Below are 6,000 nucleotides of genomic sequence, written 5' to 3' on the forward strand. Positions count from 1 at the left end.
ATATATATTATAATGTCCCCACCCGCCGTTTTCGTCGAAATACTCAATCATGATTTTTGCTTGGGCTCATATCACACCTTCTCAAGTCAATCCATCTTGGCCCTTTTAATCGACCATGAATGCCATGAATAAAATCGACGAAAAGAACGCAGCCATAAAAATGTTTGTGACATGTCAAATTTCAATGTGTTGTTTGGTGTTTGGTCTTTGTGTCAAAGTGTGTTTGTTTTTTTTGTGATTAGGTGCTCTTTTTGCACAGAATTTTCGCTGCTTGCGATCATCGTCGCCAGTGCACTGTTTCTTGCCTTATTGCGAATATCCGGCGCGCCGGATTTATCCCAGAACGTGACAACCGGCTCGTCGCTACCCAACTGCGCCTGCTGGGGATCAAATTACCGGCCGCGAATTTTCTCTGTGGCCATGGCTCAGCTACAGAACGAGGACGTCGGCGATAAAACCGCCTCCGAGGACGACGACGACCATTTGGTGAGCACTTGATTTTTTACAACTCAATGAGCTGGGCATGCAGGTGCTAATCAATGAGCCAGGGATGCACGGGCACGGTTCCAAGGAGCAGATCGAGTTTTTGCCTTTCGTACGTCGCTGCCAACATGGACGAAAAAGGAAGTTTCTCCGATCATGAGGCCTCTGAATTCTTTCTACAACAAAGAACTGATCTTGACGAAAACGACCACCGTACGGTCTCGAGCTGATCTCTTGGGATCACATCGGTTTTCAAACAACGAGTTCCTTCCAACGAGTGCCGTTTACTTCTAACTAGTAACAAGTAAGTTTGAATATTTGCATGATACGAAACCATAATTAAAAACTATTGAGATCAATCTTCTAAAATTGTCACTTAAATGTTGACAAATGTAAATACACTTGCAGCTCTGATGGGGTCGAAAGGTTAGAAATCTAGAGTTTAGGTCCTGTAAACATATGAAACACAATAAATAGTTTAAAGGACCATTAAAAAAACTCTAGAAATGCATCTTTGAACATATCTCAGCAAATTTCTATTCGATTCGATGATTTTACTGCATTTCACCCTGAAGTATCTAATGAAATAACTATTACAAGTAAAAAATTAAATCTTTCCCTGTTCCTGAGGGGAACACCCGTGAAGTGTATCGGGGCCGGCATTTACAAAGCGGATTCAGTGACAGTTTATTAATCAACTTAATGTTACTTAATGTCACTGACGATACACTACCATCCCTTTACTATGCAATCGAATCCAGCAGGTTAAAGTTCACCAGTTTTGTTGGTCCGAGACGGGATTTGAACCCCGATCTACCGCTTACGAGGCGGAAGCATTTTTTTTTTGTATTGTTTTCACAATATTTTAGTTTGGTAAATTTTTAGACCGTCATTTTTTGATGTTTGAAATAAGGTTTGTTTATGGAGATCATACTAAAGATTTTTCTGGGTCAACTGTTGTAGTAATTATTAAAGTCATTTTTATTTATTTATATTATTTTATTTCATTTAACAGAAATTGAGTACAGTTCTACACTTAATTTTGGCATGCCTTTTATGCTCGATTTAAAGTATTGATCCTCAAATAGTATCACTTAAGTGGTCATAACTTGAGACAGGGTTGCCAGATCTTCAATGTTTTTGACTCATTAAAAAAGTTTTTTGATTACCTAACCAACGATGGGTCGGATGATGGACCCGGACATAGTTTTCATACAGATTAGTGAGATCCGGCTAGAAAAAGTTCATATATATCGTTTAAGTGGTCATAACTTGAGACAGGGTAGCCAGATCTTCAATGTTTTGGACTCATTGGAAAGGTTTTTTGATTACCTAACCAACGATGGGTCGGACGATGGACCCGGACATAGTTTTCATACAGATTAGTGAGATCCGGCTTAAAAAAGTTCATAAATATCGCTTAAGTGGTCATAACTTGAGACAGGGTTGCCAGATCTTCAATGTTTTGGACTCATTGGAAAGGTCTTTCAATTACCTAACCAACGATGGGTCGCATTATAGATCCGGACATAGTTTAGATACATTTAAGTGAGATCCGGCTTCAAAAAAGTACATAAATTTCACTTAAGTGGTCATAACTCAAGACAGGGTTGCCAGATCTTCAATGTTTTGGACTCATTGGAAAGGCATTTTAATTACCTAACCAACGATGGGTTGGATGATGGATCCGGACATAGTTTTCATACATTTAAGTGAGATCCGGCTTCAAAAAAGTACATAAATTTCACTTAAGTGGTCATAACTCAAGACAGGGTTGCCAGATCTTCAATGTTTTGGACTCATTGGAAAGGCATTTTAATTACCTAACCAACGATGGGTTGGATGATGGATCCGGACATAGTTTACATACATTTAAGTGAGATCCGCCTTCAAAAAAGTACATAAATATCACTTAAGTGGTCATAACTCGAGGCAGGGTTGCCAGATCTTCAATGTTTTGGACTCATTGGAAAGGTCTTTCAATTACCTAACCAACGATGGGTCGCATTATGGATCCGGACATAGTTTAGATACATTTAAGTGAGATCCGGCTTCAAAAAAGTACATAAATTTCACTTAAGTGGTCATAACTCAAGACAGGGTTGCCAGATCTTCAATGTTTTGGACTCATTGAAAAGGCATTTCAATTACCTAACCAACGATGGGTCGGATGATGGATCCGGACATCGTTTACATGCATATAATTGAGATCCGGATATATGTGAAAACACATTTTTATACATAACTTTTGAACTACTTATCGAAACTTCAAACAATTCAATAGCGATGTATGGGACCCTAAACCAAGTCGAATGCAACCGGTTTGATCAAAATCGGTCCAGCCAGTGCTGAGAAAACTTGGCAAGAATTTTGAACACATACATACATACACACACACACACATACACACACACAGACATTTGTTCAGTTTTCGATTCTGAGTCGATATGTATACATGAAGGTGGGTCTAGGAGCTTTTAATAAAAAGTTCATTTTCAGAGCAGGATTATAGCCTTACCTCAGTGAGGAAGGCAAAATGATGTATGAAAACTCAAAAATGTGTATCTTTTGAAGGAATTTTTTGATCGATTTGGTGTCTTCGGCAAAGTTGCAGGTATGGATACGGACTACACTGGAAAAAAATGATACACGGTAAAAAAAATTGGTGTTTTTTTTATTTAACTTTTTATCACTAAAACTTGATTTGCAAAAAAACACTATTTTTAATTTTTTTTATTTTTTGATATGTTTTAGAGGACATAAAATGCCAACTTTTCAGAAATTTCCAGGTTGTGCAAAAAATCGTTGACCGAGTTATGAATTTTTAAATCAATACTGATTTAAAAAAAATAAATCGAAATTTTGGTCGCAAAAATTTTTCAACTTCATTTTTCGATGTAAAATCAAACTTGCAATCAAAAAGTACTCTAGTGAAATTTTGATAAAGTGCAACGATTTCAAATAAAATCCATATTTAAGTGACTTTTTTGAAAAAAGTTGTAGTTTTTCATTTTTTAAAATTAGTGCACATGTTTGCCCACTTTTGAAAAAAATATTTTTGAAAAGCTGAGAAAATTCTCTATATTTTGCTTCTTCGGACTTTGTTGATACGCCCCTTAGTTGTTGAGATATTGCAATGCAAAGGTTTAAAAACAGGAAAATTGATGTTTTCTAGTCTCACCCAAACAGCCCACCATTTTTCAATGTCGATATCTCAGCAACTAATGGTCCGATTTTCAATGTTAAAATATGAAACATTTGTGAAATTTTCCGATCTTTTCGAAAACAATATTTTCATAATTTTTAAACCAAGACTAACATTTTAAAAGGGCGTAATATTGAATGTTTGGCCCTTTTGAAATGTTAGTCTTGATTTGAAAATTTTTATCAATTTATATTTATTAAGAATAGTAGTATTTCATTTTTTTTACTTCGTTTTGCTTATTCAGCTTTTATTCATTTCATCTTTTTTTCCTATTTTTAATTTTCTTTTTTCTTTGTTACCTTATCATTTTTGTCCGATTTTTCCTCTTTCCTGTCTTCAGTGTTCACATTAGTCGACAACCGGCCGAGAATTGAGATGACTTTGAGAGACGCGTCGGCTCAGTTTGGACGAAACAGAATTGTAAAAAAATAGCAGCAAAAAAACAAACAAACTGGCCGAAGCACAGCCGAATGGGAAAAATCTTTTTCGCCATTTCCGGGGGACGTATTTATGGTTATGCTACGACACAACACAGTTATCTACGATAACGAGTTGGCTCCGGTTTGATTGGATGGAATTGCGTGCGGCTGTTTTGAGATTGGTTCAGATGGGGTTTTTTGGGCTAGTTCTGATTTGGAATGAAATTGTTAGTTTTTAAAATGTCAGTGGTAGAAATGCTAGAAGCTATTTTACTATATTTGTAAAAAAAAAGTAAAACAACTAAAAAATACTTCTTGGAGATGCGGGGCATCGATCCCCGTACCTCTCACATGCTAAGCGAGCGCTCTACCATCTGAGCTACATCCCCTGATTAATAACATGTTTCAGAAAGGCGACAAAGATATTTTTTCTGATTCCAGATTCGAATAGTACAAATGTTTCTTTTTGTAATATTGAGGTTTTCTGTTAATTTCAGTTTTCATTCTTTTTCATTTTCTAATTGATACGAAGAAACTTCTCTTGACATTCCCTTTACAATGTATTTAGAATTACAATTAGCTTGTAACAGAAAACTTTCTTGAAAGACAGTTAGCTTGCCTGTCGAACAAGTTTGAAACTTGCCTGGTTAAATAACACATAATCGGACCATCTATAAACCACGTGCACGTGTTTTTAAATCTCAGACCCCTGCACGCCGCTTTCCATGTAAACAATTGCCCATACATATTTTTTTTGTGTGAAACGTGGACAATCGCAAAACTTATCCCTCTTAAAGTGTCCACGTGGTTTATGGATGGCCCCAATCGTAAGTTAATATGTTGAACTGTTTTATCTAATTTGATTTTTGAGTGCTTATTAGAATTTTATGTGAAATAAAATTTTGTTTAAAAAACTGAATCATCTGTAAGCTTAAAATGAAATTGTAAAATTTGACTAAAAAGTGAATTACATGAAATCCTCATTAAACTTCATACAAGCGATCAGCAAAAATCATCGAGTGTCACGATGAGAATTTTTCCAATGAAATCACCTTGCTTTCCTCAAATATCTTGTGTCGTCAAAAGCTTCTAATCCACACGCAGCAAAACTTATCAGATGATTGCAAAACAATAAAATTTTCCCAGCGGTCTTCTAAATCTTCAGGTCGTGTATGTCCTCGTCCTCATCGGAGCGCAAAACCCCGTTGTGTTCCGGTCAGTTGGCCACAACGCTGGTGGCGCGTTTTTTGCATGTTGTCCAAAACTGCACCAAGACCGGGCCCCGACAACTGTTGGAACTACTCTGCACAAGATCTAGATGAGAGATCTGAGTCGAGTTTTTGACCGACTCTTCTCGGGAGTACGTTGCGTTCATCCGCACTCGTCACCGAACTGCACACAGAAGGTCCCCACGGTGACCGCACGGTACGTGTCCTCGTTCTGGAGAATCGCGCCCAGAGTGTTTGCGGACAAGATTTAACGGGGGTCCGGTAACGAGGTTCCGAACTTACTGCTACGCACCACGGAGCACTACACGGTATGCTTGCGGTCAACAGCTTTTTCAGCATCAGTGTGTGTTCCTCTGTTCTAGAGAAAAGGCCCCCTCCCCATTAGGGGACGGACTCACGTCTGACTATTTGTGCAGAGTTGGCCCCGTCTACATCGGCTCGCTAAAAACGCCGGAAGGCCGGAAGACTCGTCGTCATTGTATCCACGGGGTGGTCGGTTGCCAACACCATAAACACGCTATTCCGGGGTTCTGCGACTACCCTGGAAGACCGTGTTTGGAGCAGTTTCGGAGGAGTTTTCGCAGCCACCGCCGTTTCACGTAATAAATATATGATATAACAATTGCTTTTTAAAGTACTCTAATAACTTGCCCTGATTTAATGT

General features: G+C 38.0%; 1 protein-coding gene and 1 non-coding gene across 3 annotated transcripts in view; both read right to left on the reverse strand.

Annotated features, from left to right (window-relative positions):
* The window catches only part of LOC120422760 (uncharacterized), a 175,321-nt gene that overhangs the window by 86,264 nt on the left and 83,057 nt on the right, over positions 1–6,000 (reverse strand). The window lies entirely within an intron of this gene.
* On the reverse strand, positions 4,424–4,496 carry Trnaa-agc (transfer RNA alanine (anticodon AGC)). Its single transcript has one exon. It is a non-coding gene; the product is annotated as a tRNA-Ala (tRNA).

The sequence above is a fragment of the Culex pipiens genome, chromosome 2 (assembly GCF_016801865.2).
Source record: "Culex pipiens pallens isolate TS chromosome 2, TS_CPP_V2, whole genome shotgun sequence".
Taxonomy (NCBI): Eukaryota; Metazoa; Arthropoda; class Insecta; order Diptera; family Culicidae; genus Culex; species Culex pipiens.